Source organism: Mytilus edulis, unplaced genomic scaffold, assembly GCF_963676685.1.
Source record: "Mytilus edulis unplaced genomic scaffold, xbMytEdul2.2 SCAFFOLD_616, whole genome shotgun sequence".
NCBI classification, from domain to species: Eukaryota; Metazoa; Mollusca; class Bivalvia; order Mytilida; family Mytilidae; genus Mytilus; species Mytilus edulis.
The window spans coordinates 15,130-34,137 of NW_027267737.1; the positions used below are offsets into that span (position 1 = coordinate 15,130).

General features: G+C 31.6%; 1 pseudogene; it reads left to right on the forward strand.

Annotated features, from left to right (window-relative positions):
• The first annotated feature begins 8,274 nt into the window (after nt 1–8,274).
• Nucleotides 8,275–18,257, forward strand: LOC139505952 (forkhead box protein F1-B-like; annotated as a pseudogene).
• The last annotated feature ends 751 nt before the right edge of the window (nt 18,258–19,008 follow it).

The window sequence follows — 19,008 nt, forward strand, 5'->3', positions numbered from 1 at the left end:
CGTTTAAACCACTGACGCTACTTTTATCTTTTAAATCAAATAAAGTTAGCAATAGATAAAAGTTATATAAGTTGTCATTGTTAACATGGTTTATTAGGTCTTTCCACCTTTCTTGTGGAAAGACCTATTGTATTTGTTCTGATTATTTTTTTTTTTCTTCCGCCTAATTTTTTTCTTGCGGTGTAAAAATGTTTCAAAAGATGTCGCTTAGTTTTTTTGTATATGATATAATTCAGTCTATACGCTTTTGAAACTGACCCTGTTTAACCGAACACTTTTCTTTGTAAGAGTTATCTCCCCAAACACTGTTTTTCTTGTTATCAGATCTCCTCCGCAACCGTAAAAGAAAGCGACAAATTTATTTTTCCAAATTGCTCGTTATATCCTCAGGATGTTACGTTTTATTTTCACCGAAGCTTTACAAAGACTCCATATGAGAGTTATTTCCCCTTTTGTAATGAAATAAATGAAATAAATTTGTTACTGGAAAACCATTAGTGATAGAGGCCTAGGGTCTTTTGATTTGAGGTCCTTGGTCCAAAAAAATGAAAATGAGGTCAAGGTCAAAGGTCAAGGTCATGTTCAAAAATATGATTTTGGCTTGTTATCTCTTATTTTCAGAAATCCTATAAGATATCGACAAAATATTTTCACAAAATGTGTGTTACGACATGGCGTAACACGTAAATTTTAGTTAAAAGGGTATGTAAACATTTGATGCGACTTTTCCCCCTTTTATATCTTATATTAGTTGTATGGTAATATAACTCATTATCATTATAAAGTAAAGGCTTAGGGTCTTTTGATTTAAGATCCTTGGTCCAAAAAAAATGAAAATTAGGTCAAGGTCAAAGGTCAAGGTCAAATTCTAAATTTTGATTTTTGCTTATTTTCACTCTTTTTCATTAACCTTATAAGATTTCAACAAATTATTTTTACTAAATTGTTAGTTGCGACATGTCGTAACTTATAAATTTTGATTGAAAGGGTGCGAAGAGATTAAATGGATTTTTGCCCCTGTTATATTTAAAATTATGCGTAAGTGATATTACTCATGAACCATACATAATACAGACCTAGGGTCTTTTAATTTGGGATCCTTGGTTTATGACCTTGAAATTGAGGTCAAGGTCATATGTTAATTGGACGTTCTAGATTTTGACCTTTGCTTGAAATTCATATTTATATATCATTTAGCCATAGGAACTGACATTTTCAACTGAATTTTAATATTTTCATATCAAAATAGATCCTTATTGGTGGAAAGACCTTCAATTGTTCTTTGAACAATTGGCTTTTAATTTTAAGTTAATTTTGTTTTGTGACACCAAATCGTTAGCATATAACAGAGGTGTACATGTACCTGTATATATGTGCGATGTTCGAAGAGCACGTATACATATATACCAATTAGTGTGAGTAATACACACATTATTCGAATAAGAAAAACACACCATGTATAAAAAACTGCCTGCGAAATGTAAAACAACATTCAACACAACAGAACAGCGACAGAGGGAGTGGACTAAAAGGTGGCATAAAGGTTAAGCAGTGTGTGCTTCAAAAGTATCATACGCATAGTGTTGATACGCGTAGAGTTGAAACGCATATAGTGTTGATACGCTTTATTTACAACCACTGGGTCGATGCCACTGCTAGTGGAGATTTATTTCCCCGAGGGTATCAACAGCCCAATAGTCAGCACTTTTTGTGCTGACATGAATTATCATTGATATGGTTATATTTATAAATTAACTGTTTACCAAATTTAGAATTTTTGAAATACTAAGGCTTTTCTACCTCAGGCATAGATTACCTTAGCTGGATTTGGCAAAACTTTTGGGAATTTTGGTCCTCAATGCTCTTCAACTTCGTACTTTTTTTGGCCTTTTTAACTTTTTTGGATTCGAGCGTCACTGATTAGTCTTTTGTAGACGAAACGCGCGTCTGGCGTATATACAAAATTTAGTCCTGGTATCTATGACGAGTTTATTTAGTATTGTTCTGCTATTTGTCGAACTCGATTATGTCACAGTCTAGGAAAAGAGGACATAATTTACAGGAGATCGGCAACGACAAGTGGAACATATACGTCATCAACTGTCACACATGCTGATATTCTTAAAACAACAAACGAAATCATGATCCATGGCGTATATTAAACTTTCGACGGAATGACTTCAAGTTTGTTAATTGCAACCCTTGTTTCAAAAGCTTCATTGTATAGTACGCATGAACTCTTCACCATTGAAATCATCAGGACATATTAACTTAATAATTATTATTATACAAGTATCGCCTTCATAAAAAGTTAATATTATTAACTTAAGGAAAGGTTATTTTCCTAGAGGTTCGTAGTGCTGGAATGTTTCAACACCGAACCGGAAGGCTCACAATGTGGAAATTAAAACTCAAATAAAAAGTCATATGAAGATTTCGACCACAACAGCTATTTTGTAGATCTTTTCTTGCTAATCACTTTTGCATCCAAAACTTTTATCCATCTATTATGGTTTTCGAGATAAAAGGCAAAATGGAAAATTGGGGAAATTGCCATTGAAGGGATTCTACTTCGATAAGGAGTCGACCAATAATTTCCAAGTGTACTGAAAAGAGGAGATAAAGATACTAGAGGGACAGTCAAACTCATAGACAGAAAATAAACTTACAAAGCCATAGCTAAAATAGAGAAAAGGACAAACAGAAAAACAATAGTACACAAGACACAACAAAGAAAACTTATGACTAAGCAACACAAACCCCACCATAAACTAGGGGTGATCTCAGGTGCTGTGGAAATGTCTTGTACTTTTGTCCGTCTGATGAGTTAAGCCTTTTTCAAGTGATTTTTATAGTTCGTTCTTATGTTGTACTGTTATACCACTGTCCAGGTTAAGGGGGGGGGGGGGGGGGGGGGGGGGGGGGCGGTGATCCCGCTAACATGTTTATCCCCGCCACAATATGTATGAATGTGCCTGTCCAAAGTCAGGAACCTGTTATTCAGTGGTTGTCGTTTGTTTATGCGTTACATTTTTGTTTTTCGTTCATTTTTGTTTTCTCGTTTTAATTGTTTAACATTGTCATTTCGGGACCTTTTATAGCTGACTATGCGGTATGGGCTTTGCTCATTGTTGAAGGCCGTACTGTGACCTATAGTTGTTAATTTCTGTGTCATTTTGGTCTCTTGTGAACAGTTGTCTCATTGGCAATCATACCACATCTTCTTTTTTTTATATCTTATGACTTATTCGTAGATCTTGTCCTGCTGATCATTATTGCTATTAAAACTTCTATCTATTATAATTGTCAAGATGATAAGCAAAAACGCCAAAATATGGGGAAAATCACCATAAAAAGGCAATAATTTCAATATGGCGTCGCCAAACAATTTCAGTCATGTTTGCATTATTTGTAGACTTTGTCTTGCTGATCTTTTTTGTTATTAAAGATTTTTGCTTTCTATTATAATTTTCAAGATAAAGAGTAAACTTGAAAATATGGAAAAATTGGCAATAACTGCAATAGATAAAAAGTCATCTGACAGATAAAAATAAGGTAGATTACCATAATTCCGAATATTTTCGTCCTGTCAGATTTTCTCTATATCTTTAACGGCTTTTCAGATAAAAACCAAACATTGCATTTTACCCGAAGTTCTATGTTTAGCTATATCAACCATGTTGGTTGTCAGTTGGCGAACAGATGCCGACAGAGGACGACGACGTCGGATAACGGACGACGGATGTCAACGTGATGAGAAAAAAGAATCTGCAAATAAAAATAGCCTTTCGATTTAACAAACCTTTAATTCTAATTTATTTGGGTTTTGAAAATTGAAAACAAAGTTCATGTCATAAAGGGCAACATAATTTTTTTTGAAATTCGTAGAATAAAGAGGAGATACATAGGTTTTTTGTATAGTTTATTGTCCGTCTTTTCTTTGACTGATATACCATCCACACATTTAATTTTTTTTTTGTAATCGCAATTGACTGATCAAAAACAGTTCAAAGAAATTCTTAAGATCTAACATAGAACAATTCGACATCATACCATCAAAAAAAGTGTAAGGGAGTTTCTGATAATCTTCATAACTAGAGATTTATGTATGCCAGAACAAGTTGAAAAGCATTTAATTACCACGTGGAAATATAAGTAATTGGTTTTAACTTGAAATTACACATTAGTCGCCTACCACTGGTACTACCACATGTTTGAAGTACTTAGCGTAGAACACCGGGGATATGTTATATTTCTCTTGACATGATAATTATCAGAAATGTACGAGGGAAATTAACGAGAATGTTCATTTCAAAGCAGGAATTGAAAATCTGATAAATTGGACAAATAATCTGACACTTATCAAATTATTTAAGATAATTGCAGTTTCTGATGAATAGTTTTCAATAAGGTCTTACATTTTAAATAATGTACGAAGAAATCGACAAGACTGAACTATATGTACGATTGCGGCAGAGAAAAAATAAGTATACCTATAGAGTATTTTCAGGAGTCGAACAAAAAGAAATATACTATAACTTAAGTAGGCCAAACGAGACAAAGAGATGTATATTAAAAGAACATGCAAATATATGGGGGAAAAATATTGCACAAAATAATGATTTCCTCCGACTATTTATGTCGTCATGACACTAAATCTGTTGGATGTGTAATGGTTGATGATTTTTGTTTAAGTTGTTATTGGCTTCAAACTACCTCAGATTACTCTCAGATCTCAGATTTTTGTTATTGGGATGTACAAGTACCCGGCCACGTCCACTCTGTGTAATTGTTAGATGTATTTCTATTTGTATCCATGCATCTGATGAGTTAAGCCTTTTTAAACTGATGTTTATAGTTCGTACTTATGTTGTACTGTTACACCATATACTTTCCCATGTTGTGGGCCCGCTTACATGTTTAACGGTGACAAAAACTACGCACATTTTGTATGTTTGTATGTGCATGTACCTATAGTCAGGAGCATGAGTTTGGTATCTTTCGCAATTTTTCTTGTACAGAAATGTTTATGACTTTTCCTCTCATCTTTTTGGTGGAATTGATCGCTGCTGCATTTGGCTTAACTCAAAAGATCAGTAGTGGGCATAAAAATCATTAACATGAAACAATATGTACACAAAGCACCGAAATAAGAGAACTCGCGTTGGTAAATACATGTACGACGATATAAAAACACGAATGTTCTCCCAGACTAAAATATTAATTAGTACACATCTATATAACTGATTTAGTTTAGAGACGTTATAAACAGTATTAGAACCCATGACCTTATGCAATATGATTCTAGAAAACAGACTCGACAGGATAAAAAATCATCACTTGGCATATCTGTAGACGTACAAATGTTTATTTTTTCAAAATCAAAATCAATGTTGGTACCGATAAAAAAAAATGTTTAAAAAAAAGATACGCTCGAGCCAGCCGACAATTTGTTTTGAAAAAGTAAATATAAAAGGTTTGAGAGTATCAAAACCATAAAAAATTGGCATAAATGTTTAAAGTGAAATCCTATATATTGTTGAATTGAGAGCTCTCCTCTGCATGGACTTACTATAATATTGTCTTGCATTTTCTCTCATGATTTTTTTTTTTACATTTTCCCCAAAAATGCACGAGGAAATTTGTGTACCAAAATATCTTCCTGTTGCCGTCTCTGTGAAGATCAGTTGATTTTATAATGTATTTATCAAGGGAGTTAATTTTAAGAAAAAAACGAAAACAGCAGTCTATAAATTACAGGCGTCCAAAACACTTCTCTGGATTTATCTTCATCATAATCGCTCAAAACCGAATATTCGAAAGTCTATGATGTATATATTAAAAGAACCAAAGCAGTTGAAGAGCTATAAGGACTTAGAATCAATATGGCAAAATCTTTCTAAAGTCAACTTTGCCTGAGGGAGTAGAACCTTATAGTTTCTTAATAAATTATAAATTTATAAACGGACAATGTAAAAAAGGTACGTCATAAATCTTTGTAACTACCGAAGAACTGGCTACTGATTTGACAATACCTTCAGAGACTGATAGTCCACTTGCAGCGGTATCGACCCAGTGTTGTTTAAAATGAAAACAACGGTATAAATGTCATGTCTCCGAAGAGCTTTACTTTTTACTTTAACCATGTAATTACTTCCATGCTACTTCTATGCTTTAACCTATATATATATATATATATATTTGTATTTGTATTTATTTCCACAATTTTAACGGTGTGCTTCTTGTGCAGTTTTCTATTAGTTCTGGAAAGTAAAATGTATATTTTGGCCTTTTGCTGTTGTGTGCTCTTTGGTCGGGTTGTTGTCTCTTTGACACATTCCCCATTTCCATTCTCAATTTTAATTTTATTTGAAAATTGTCCCCAATCTACATTATGATGTAAAAGAGCAAAGTCTTTTTAAAAGAAATTCACTGACCAATCTTCTTTAACTTATTATCGAAATAGCTGGGTATTTACTTGTGTTGTGTTGTAAAGTGTTTCAATATTCATATTTGTGTGTATTGGCTTGAGTGTCCTTTACCCACATGCCCTTGGTGACTACATGTTGCATATGGACAAAAATACTATTTGCTCATAAAAGCTGTTTATAAAATAGATGTGATGCTGCTTCTGGTGTATGGTCAATAAACACTAAACATAATGCTTTAGTTATGCACATAATGGGTCCTCTATTGAAATAGAATATATCCTATCCTATCTTATCTTATACCGACCGAAAAAAATTATCGAGAAAATTGTAGATGCAATGCATGCATGCAAAGTCGTTATATTATTTGATATTAGAAATTCAGACGGACAAACAGGAAAAGAGAGGAAAACTGATGATAATAGGCTGTTGAAAATCTATTGGTTATCTGAGTGAAACGTCATTCTCAAAGATAACAATCTGCACTGTAAAACATCATGGTAGAAAAATATTCTTTGAACAAAAAAGAAATATAGTTTTTATGCATGACGAACGTGTACTCAGTTTGAAAGTTAATTACTTAATATATATGTATTTTCATGATTGCCCTTGACATTTGTGGGAGTTTTTCATACTGATAACTCTTGTAAAATTAGAAAAAAAAGTTTTGAAAAAAAGAATCAAAGCATCATTAAAAATACGTCATTACGAAACAGAAGAATACTTCAGCGTGTGTGGTATCAGTAAGTAATTGAAGCCTGTATTTCATATGTGTCATTTTCCATACGATTTAATAAGTTTTTGACGATATCACGCCGAGGAAACTAGATAACCCCTGACCAATATATGATCATCTGATTGGTTGATTATGGAAACTTATATGAGATAGGTGTGACCAATTTGTCGAAAAATGATTTCCTATGATAATCACCGAGAAATGCGCGTGTTATATACCGTCTGCTGACTGAAGATGGACATGATAATTCTGACATGACATAGCACCATTACGGTCATATCAGGCTGCCATCTTGTCCACAATGGCTATTTGGTAATAATATATTCAATTTCTTGGGACAACATTGCTTGATTTTTTTTTAACATTCTGACACTAGATGATGAGGATATCATGATGATGGCGAGGAAAAACAAGAACTCATAAAATGAAAGCAGAATCTTTAAAATAGCCTTTAGAGAGATCATGTGCTGTTATTAGAAAATTAAATGAAATTTGCGACCCAACATGTGAAATATATATGTATATTATTTTATTTATTATTAGAATTTTTATGTATCTATTCAGTTCAGTATTTTTGTGATTATACTTTTTTCATATATTGTATCATTCAAACAAATATCAAACGTATGCATAGTGAAAAAAATGTATAAATTATCCTTACCTCCATGTTCTACATAATTTAACAGTGAATTAAATAGGCTGTAATTGCATTATTAATACTCAATTTGTTTATTTTTGTTTAAATAAAATGTTTTGGTATTCATTTCATGTATTTATACTTCGCTTCTCGTTTTTCACAGCAAAATCACGTTAGAATCAAATAGTTTATTTTGTCAGAAGAAACTTCTTAGTTGGTTTTGTTAACGCCGAAACTATCAAAATATTTGGAACAAATTTAAATAAAAAAGTATAAACTTTATTTTTCATTGATATAAATGTGTATTAAAACTGTTTACTACAGAAATTAAACTGATTATCTATATATCTAAATAGTACCCTCCCAGCATCACGTCTGCTGACCAATCATATCGCGTGCAGAGTGCTTCATCGCATCGCTTACGATGTTAATTTCTGTGCCAAATTATGCATAAAACTGAGATCAATGTCAGTATTATCTTAATCTTAGAAAACCATGTCTAACAAGTCATCATCTTATTGATAAGAATGCTTGATTTCGGAAAAGATTGATTTTCACATTTTCCAGTTTTACTTTTGATTGATTCTTCAAACTGTTTAAAATTTCTCGGATTTTATTGATACTGAAATCGACTTTTGAAGTGAACAGATTAGCCGGTGTTTATATAACTACTGTTTATAACTGTTTACAAATTGTGCAAGAATAATAATAAACAATGGCAGTATCGTGTGCTAACGAGATCACAGAACTTAGGCAAATGCAACTTCTGCCGCCAACTGACAATAAATTTGTTCCGAAGATCGAACCAGAGGGGTCAGACGATGAAAATGACTCGGAAGTTAGCTCGGAAGAGATTTCCACAACAAATTGTTCGCTTAGTCCAGATTCTCAATCTGTGGATCAAAAAGGAACTAAGAAATCAGGAGTTGGAGTTCGCCGACAAGAAAAACCACCATATTCTTACATTGCTTTGATAGTAATGGCAATTCAAGCTTCACCAAATAAAAGATGTACATTGAGTGAAATATACCAGTTTTTACAGCAACGGTTCCCATTCTTCAGAGGAGCATACCAAGGATGGAAAAATTCAGTTCGACATAATCTTTCTCTGAACGAATGCTTCATAAAGTTACCAAAAGGTCTGGGCCGTCCAGGAAAGGGACATTATTGGACGGTTGATCCAGGAGCAGAATTCATGTTTGAGGAGGGATCCTTCAGAAGACGACCGAGGGGTTTCAGACGAAAATGTCAAGCCTTAAAACCTTTCGGAATGCTAGGGATGAATGGAGCACCGAATATGATGGGACCACATTATGATCTTTTTCACCAGACTAGTAATATGAATGCAATGAATATGCCATGCACTGGAGGTGTTCCACAGTCTTACGACACCAACAACCATATAATGCCGTCTGCTAATTCTACTTTACCTCACTGTAACTATACACCTATGGGACAACAAAGTCCGAACGTCAACGTAAATTGTAGTTTTAATATGACAGTAAATGGTCGTTATGGCTCTTCCGGCTGTGGTATGCCTGGTTTAGAAAATGACTATATGACAAATTCTAATAATTTGACACCTTCAATGTATGAAAGAGACCATAATACAATGCAAAACATTTCTAATTCATGGAACGCACAAAGAGCTTATTTAAAGCAACAACAGATGAGTCCATCCGGAAGCACTGGTTCCCTCCACAGTATGTCGCCTTCTAGTTCCGGTGACCATTCTCCATACGGACCAAATCCACCAAGTTCTTCAGAAGCCATGGATTTAGCATTAGCCGGTAAATATTTTTAGCTAATTTTTTTATACTTTTTACAATACAAAGTTGGAACCAAATAAGCATGAATGATAGGACAAAAACATTTGTATATAAGCATTTGTTGCCTTGAAATGTATGAAATGTTCGGGCGAATATTTTTGTAAATTCTGATATCGCAGACATTATTATATCAAAATTTTGACTAAAACCGACCAAGACTACAGAAAAAAATGTATTAAAATCTCTGACGGCGGAAATTTTGAACTGGACTTCCGTATTTATAAAAAAAAATCATAGTTTGAAAATTGCTTTGTAATATCCGACATAACTATTGAATACGGTTTGACGATTTGTTCTTTATTTTTTCTAATTTATTTACATACAAAAATTAAATCTTATACAAATAGTTTGAGAGTTTTCTTAAATATTAACATCCTAAAAGAAACTAAAATAATTTCTTTCGCCAATATATTTTAACAAAGCAGTCAAAACATGTGGTAAAATCGGGAAATACATTAATTACAAATATCTACTTGGTATATGACACTATCTTTTTTACTCATGTCTGAAAAAGCCAAATAGTTTTTGATAAGATACATTGACAAATTTCAAACTTACAGAAAAATTCTGTTCCAAAAGATAAGGTTTGAAAAATGGTTCTTTCGTTATATTCCCAAGGAATCTGAAAGAGCGTTAGAGTTTTGCGGTTTGTTCTGCTTTTTTCGAAATTGTAAATTCGTCCCTTTAAGTAAAATGATCATACCTATAAATAAGAAAAGAAGCAATATTTCTTAAAAACTCTTATAATATTTGGTGGAAACTCCATTCATCTTCTCGGTGAAATATAACATCTGTAATTTTATTTATTCAGAAAACAATCATTTGATCAGAATTTGTCAAAATTAGTTAGAATATTGGTAGGGAATTCTAATAAATCTCTTCACTGCGGGATGACGACATGGCACGAGATTTACCCTTTTAGCGTCAGTGTCGTATCATCATTGTCACAGTAGGCGGCTCTACAGATTTTAACAGAAGATACGTTAATCCCGCAGTTAATAAATTAATGAAGGGTTATAATCATTATTATTTTTGCATAATCCATTTATCTTCTGTGTGATTAAAACCATAATGATGATTTTTAAACAAATAATGTTTATGCACTTAATATATGTAAGTTTTGAAATGTGGGTCCTCTAAACGTTATAAGAAAATGTTTCTGTTCAAAATCATTATTGTATTTGACATTAAAAAAAAATTTAAGATGTGGTATAATCGAAATTGAGACAACTATCCACAGAGGAAAGGGCCCAGTTTCAAGAAGATGTTCTTAGATGACAAAAAGGTAGCAACTATAATAGGTTTTTAAATAAAACCGTTACTGTTTTTCTTCAATACCGATTTCAGGAGTTTTTTCATATACTGCATTCTCTTTTATATACAAACTGAAGTTGTTTTTTTTTATGTTATTTCTCCTTTGAAGAGTTTTATATAAATTAATTTGGTCGAATTTCAAAAGGCCATTATAAAACTATTTCTTTAAAAATTGCAAAAAACTATTGCAAATCTATGTAAAAAAAAATGCACATTATGGTCTTTTATTAGAAAAACCAAGGATTTCTCTCACTATACACATCCTTGGTCAAACCAATTATTTAAATCGTTTCATTTTATCGCAATCAAACTTGTATCAAAAATATGTTTAATTTGAAGAAAAATAAATAAATATTATGTCAAGTTAATATTTATACATCCTTGGCTTTTGAGTATTTGACTTTTAGTGTTCCAGAAAAAAAAGCGCCTAGGATGCATGAAATTGATAAAGCGTTATTTTCATTTTTTAAATATCAGAAAATTGAGATATATCTTTTAAATTATAACATTCAACTCTTTTACATCTTTGGCTTTTGAATATTTGGCTTTTAGCGTTCCTAGTGAAGGTAAATTCAGAAAAGGCGCATCGAACGCATGAAATTTATAAAGCATTGTTTTCTATTTTTAAATGTTAAAAAATCATGTTTTACAAACTGTTCTTTAACCTTATAATTTCATACGAGTCAAAGTTTTCTTTCATATAAATGAAAATTGCTGGTTCTATATACTCACTTAGCTGATAACATTCTTATAAAAACAATAAGTTTTATGGAATTTAATGAAGTTTACTATAGAAACAAAACACTCGCTCTCTGAAAAGTCTTTAATCTTTTCCCAGCAGAGTGAAAGCTAATCGTATCCATCACTACTTTGTTGTAAAATTATTATCCTCTAATTTATCTCTGCCATGTTCTATTATCACCTCAAATAGATTTTTGGAGGTTGTTTGTTTATACAGGGAATTGGTCGGGAGTCTTTGTACCTCGATACCGTTGTGAAGTAACCACGGACAGTACTTCCCTTGGCGTATTGGTATCTAGTTAGACCGCGGTCATATTTCGTGATATTATGGAAAGTAAATAAATAAATAAAATTCTGGAAATATTTATCCTTTGATGGTCACAATGTTCTGGTATTTTAAAACATCTGTTGTTCGTGTGTATTGTAGAATATTTCTCAAACTAACAATAGTGTTGATATTTTAAGAAGAGGTTTTATTATTTCGTAAAATATCAACCATTCGAGATGAGGTATTTTACTTGAAGCCGGTTTGTGATAAAAACAAAAATGTCAAATTATTCCCCGAATAGCATAAAAAATTGTATGCATTTAGAACTCCTAAATCTGCATCTGAATATAAAAATATATATGTAGCATTGGAGTTATGTTATGGGAAATCAAACGGTAAAAATCGGCGAGGAACTTGTATTTTTTTTTTTTACTAAATATTGCCGTTTCTCTAAAATCCATAAACATACCATTTGTTCTAATGATATTTCGTTGCTGTAAAAAGAATCGTTTAACGATATGAAAATATAAGAGGGTCGCCGGATTCCTTTTGCTCCTTTTCACATGTAAATTTATGTGTTATTTATGGAAAAGAAAAACACGAAAAAATTTCCGATATTTCAATTGGACACTTGTTACACAATGCATATTGACTCGTTCGTTTCTTCTGGGAAGGAAGCCTCTGGTGGCCCCCAATATTTTCAAATCATTAAAACGAAAAAGTTTACAGCAATAACGAATCGTCTGTGGACTTATTTTCGAGAAATAAATACATAATTTAAATAGAAAACTAACATTTATGTTTCTTTTTACGTTAATTTTATACACAGTAAAAGTATTAGTTCTATAATTAATTCGATTTTGAAATTATAATTGCTACATAATTTTTCTATGTTCAGTTGCAGTTTAACGAGTATATATGAATGCATGGAAACTTAGAAAAAAAGAAATATCGCCCTAGTATGTTTATTTTCTTTAAATAATTCGTTATTGATAAGCATCCTTCAGAAAAACATATTTATTTGGTGACTTAAAGAAACGTTGTTAAATAATTATGCGTATGCTAAGAGTAAACCCTTCCCCGCCCCAAACCTCCAGTATCGAATTCCAAATTATTATGTGTCAAAATCCAATAATAAGAAATTAGCTACATATATAGCTTTCGCCATATTAACCAATGAAAGATGAAAAAACATTATATAGGTCACTAAATACCCGAAATGTATATTTTAGAAAGCGATACTTGATTTGTAGTCAGATATTAAAGCATATTCTAAATTCCATTCTACGTTTCTATGAATTGTTGGATGACCGATCATATTTTGAAACTAAATTGTTTATTCATTCAAATCTGGAAACAGGTTAATTCAAAAAGTCTTTAGGGAATGGCGGTATTTTTTTTATAGCTTCCCAATTTTTTTGGCAATCGAATCCGAAGAACTATGAATCAATATGTAGTTGGCCGAATAAATAAACAAATACATTCATAAACGAATATAATAAATTAATGAATAAATAAATAAATGGATTAATTAATTTAAAACAAATAAACAAACAAAAATTAAATAAATAAATGGATTAACTAATTAAAAAAACAAATAAACAAATAAACAAATAAATAAATATTCAAATAAAAATAAATAAGTAACAAAATAAGAAACTGAATAAAAAATAAAAAAATAAAATAAAATAATAAATAAAAATAAGCATACAACTGTTTTTTTCTTCTTATTGAAATGTAATATTTGAAAATTTTTCCGGCATTTGCAACATATTGAAACGGTTGAAATATCTGTATTTGTCTATGCGATAAGACTAATGGGGATCTAATTTTATGCCATTAGTACGCGATAAAGTTTCTACTTCACGCTGACCATGATGTAAACTGACAGAGTTAATGAATCTGACATGGATTACAGCTGGTCAGTGGTATAGCCCATCATCTATATATCATCTCATCACATTAGTAAATCATTACTTGGTCAATTTTGGACATTCTCCAAGGAACAAATGTATTAATCGGCGGTTAATGAGTGGGCAGTATTATTCATCCATTCTTAAAGAAGATCCCACCAGTCCTGGAATAAATTCATAAAAAGTTTTTGAAAAGAATGCATTTCATTTTTTTTTTTTTTTGGAAAGGCTAAATAGTTATATTACAAGGACTATAAAATTCACCCTTTGCCTAATATTTAACTAAATATCTATATGAATTTTTTATTTATGATAAACTAAATAAGAACCAGCAATTGGTTTATCGGTTAATATATATATATATCATAAAGGAAGATGTGGTATGATTGCAACTAGAGACAACTCTCCCCCAAGAGACCAAATGCAACAGACATTAGCAGCGATAGTTCACAATACGTCCTTCTACAATGAGCAAATCATATACCGCATTATCAGCTTTAAAAGACCACGAAATCTAACTGAAGTCTATGGGAGTAGTATAAATGTCAACAGTACTTCTTCTAACGATAATCTGTTTACCAAACATTTTAAGCGAATATTTTTTTCGATATGCTTACAATTAAATTGTATTTTATTTGACATATTAATTGAATATCAAATGTAAATAATAAATAAATTTGCAATTACATCAAACGGAACAAAAACATTGAAAAATACAACAAAAGATATAAAATATGGGAAAGAATAATGCGTATATTCTATATATTGTTAACTCATACGTTGCTCATAGATCTTTTGCGATAGTTTACATTTGTATTTCCAAAATATTTCACAGAGAGTGCAAACATTTTAACAATAGGACAGACCATGTTTATTATTTTTCATGGATTTACACTCTGAATATTTATTCATTTGTTTATTTTTTATTTTTTAATGTGCACACAGCTTTAAAAAGACATAGAAAAATAATTAAATAGATTGTATAAGAAAAATAAATTTAGAAAATCAAAAAAAAATAATCCATATTACACTTGTTTAAAAAACATCACTAATATAAACAATAAGAGGATTTAGTATGGTTGCCAATGACAACTTTCCACCAGACACCAAATGACTAGGAAGTTAATAACTATAGATCAGCGTACAGCATTCAACAATGAGCAAAACCTTTTACCGCAAAGCAAGCTATAAAAGGCCCCTAATTGACTTATCCTGCTCGAAATCCTACTTCCACATCCCCGTGGTGAGCAGGGGACAACAGTTGTATACATGTTATGATTGACATTCATAAAATGTATACAACTGGCTAACGGAAGAGGTCTTTAATGAAAATAAAAAAAAAAGAGTTGTCTCATTGACGTATTTTACCTGTATTTTACCTGTAATTTACCTGTAAAAAATCGGCGCAAATGAAAAAAAAAATCGGCGCAAATGAAAGAAAAAATCGGCGCAAATGAAGTGCAAATCGGCGCAAATGCAAAACGCCGCCCTAAAGGAAAATTTAAAGCAGTTCAAACAACAAAAAACTGATGGTCTGATTTATTTTCAAAAAAATAAACGAAATACATAAATGATATATACAGAACTTTTTCAGTTTCAGTTTTAAATTAAAAAAAATGGAATCGTTAGACTGATTTTCAGTTGTTTTACTTAAGTCTAAAAAAAATCAATTTTTTTGTTCATTTTTTCTTCTCGTCTTTTTATAGCAAAGATAAATATCAAAAGTTTTAACACAACATGATACAATATCACAACCATAAAACCTTTATAATCCAGATTAATGGTAAATCTTTCTTTGTTTTAATAGGAATATATATCTGATAAGTAAAGTGGATAAGAAAATTTCAAAGAATATATGTATTAAATATATTGTTTCATCTTTTCTTTTTACAATTTAAAATATTTACAAAAAAAGTAATTTTTGCTATCAAAACGTGGACCACCAAGATGGAATATTGTGGATGACTATAAAAATATAATACACAAAGTTAGCTTCTGTTTTCATTGCTTTTCTTTCTTTTAAATCGGTTTTACTATCTTATAACTTTGACATTTATAGCTGTAATGCACTTGCAGAGCGAGTAATATAAATTTAGAGTCTTTGACGGGAGAAAATATATTAGACGCAAAACGCACCACGAAAACTGACGGGAGATCCGCCGCAGTATGTAGACCACCAGAAAAGATCATCTTTTCGTTACTAATCTGACCTCTAGGGTGTTAAAACAACAACTAAATTATCATATGACATCAGTCAGGGTAGTTAATTTCAATTTGGCATCGCTATGATTTACTGCAACAATTTGCTTTATATTGGTCTTTCTTGAACCTAATCGAAATGACAAATAGAAAAAAAAAAGTCAAGAATGAGGGAGATGTATATCGTAAACAAAAACCAGAATCTTTGTTCTATCTTTATATTCACATGCAAACTATATTTAAATTAATTGTACATAATACGTTTGACATCTCTTCTTCACAGTTTATATCTTATCATTCATGATAGTAATTATTTTGCACTTAATAACTTTGTTGCGTTTGTTGCTATAAGATTTCAAGGAGCGTATAAACCTTTTTTATACACAGTAGATGATTTTTTAGTGTATTACACTTAATGAAAACAATGTATGATATATAATTGACATAGGGAGTCTCGATTTGTCCCTCCTGGAAGTATGGAAAGTACTTATACACTCAGTAACCATGTGTCACGTGTATACCATATGCCTTTAACTAAGATAAAAACGGTACAATTTATTCGTCACGTAATGTATCGTGTCTTTTGATAATTTACATGAAAAATGTTTTGTGCCATGGACAAGCAACTGAACGACAGAAAACTTGATTATATTCATGAGTCCATTGTTCTCTGCAAAAAATAGATATATGGAAGCAAATCGAGTCGGTGTCATATGAGTTATATATATGATTTAGTATGCTAGGCAAGATAAACTTTTTGCACTTACCTCTCTTTTCGTTTTCTTTAACAGATGTAATTTGTCATTTAATATTTTGATTCACTGGCAACACTTTTTAAATATACCTTAGCTTATATTGTGTTAAATAATTCGGCCAAACATGATGCTACTGTCTTTCCAATTAAATTGTGATCATCGGCGTTTAGTGCCAAGCATTTTATTCGTATCGATATTTCTGCTGTTTCTGTCCCCCACCCCCACCCCCTTTGACTTGAATGAACCCCATCCCGTTTTTAGCAGGCTATACGACTTTCGATATATTCTAGAGTCGACAAAATTATTTAAAGGTATTATTTGGGATCATGATAATCGAATGCAACAGAGGTGCATTAAAGCCCCCGTTTATCACTTGGCTGAGGAGGGTGTCGGCTACGAACAGCTTAGGTTACGGCCATCTCACGATGAAAGACACTGAAATGCATCATAGGGTTTTCCTCCATTTGTCTGTTACAAACAAATTACATAAAATTGCATCGTGTTAATTGGCTATGCATGCCATAGTTTCAATATTTTTTTTTACAATGCAGAATTTTCGATGTGGTAAAAATTTGTGTTATTTCAACGGGAAAAAAATAAATCGTAAATTCTTTAGTATGCAATGATGCACGAATGTAAATATTTCGAATTCTTCAATAGAAATGTGTCGAGTTTTGAACATAATGGGGTTTTGATATCTTTTATGTACAAGACATGTGTATTTTGTTGTTTTTATACAAAGTTATCAAAGGTACATGCAGGATTATAATTTAGTACGCCAGACGCGCGTTTCGTCTTCATAAGACTCACCAGTGACGCTCATATCAAAATATTTATAAACCAAACGAGTACAAAGTTGAAGAGCATTGAGGATCCAAAATTCCAATATTAAAGGGATATTCTAAAGTTGTGAAAAGAGATTGAAATTAATATTCATATTTTATCAAATCTTCGGGGTATCACAGCTTCATCGGAGTGTCAGGCTTTCCGTAAAGATATATATGTGACGTTTTTTTATTATAAACAATGTAAGCTTTTTAGCCCAATGAAAGGAGGTGCTGCAGTTGATGCCTCAGCAGTTTCAAATCCCATAGAGTAAAGGATACCAAAATTAATATCTTGGAGAGTGGTATATTGTATTCTTAACAAATGATAAACATTTTACCTTAAAGAAGTGGAAGATTCGGTCGAATTGGGTTTAATATTTATATATATTAATATATAATATATATGTATAACTGACAAGAAAACCACTACAGTAAAGTATCCATAGTCTAAACTCTTCTTTTATTATCAGGTATGAGACTACAGAACCCAGTTATAACCAGACCACTACATGTGACCGGAAGCCATATGTCTACTATGGCTCAACGGATGTCATCAACACTTCACCCCTGCATATTATGAAAAGTGCTCAATGTAACAACCAGATGCTATGTATAGTGACAACTGGCAGCAAATTTAGAAACCGAAAAGAACAGTAAAAGAGAATTTCCTGATTTTTCAAAGTTGTGTACAGAATTATTATGTTGTAAGATACTGTTGTACTTTGCTATTGTCGACACACATTGTAATTGTTAGACTACAGATATATAAATTATAAAATATATGTTTACTCAGTTTGTTACAATAATTGATGTAAGTATATATAAGATACATTCATAACCCGATTTGGTTTATTTAATATAAACCAATGTGTTGTCGTTACTGCAAAATGATAGATTTCAATAATTTAGGCCTTGAATTTAGAAAAAACATGAATAAATGCTGAATATCCCATTATATTATCGACTCTGTGATGTAGTTCAAAGATATATTAACTGGAAGAGGAAGTGGGTCGTACAACAATGAGACAGCAACATAACAACTAAAAAAAACAAAAAGACTAGTTGGGGTCAATATATATATACAAACAAGAATGTGTCCATAGTACACGGATGCCCCACTCGCATTATAAGTTTCTATGTTCAGTGGACCATGAAATTGGGGTCAAAACTATAATTTTGCATAAAAATTAGAAAGATCATATCATAGGAAATATGTGTACTAAGTTTCAAGTAGATGTGACTTTAACTTCACCAAAAACTACCTTGACCAAAATCTTTAACCTGAACTTTGCACTTTCATTTTCTATGTTCAGTGACCATGAAATTTTGGTCAAAGTGGATTGGGCTTCAACTTCATCAAA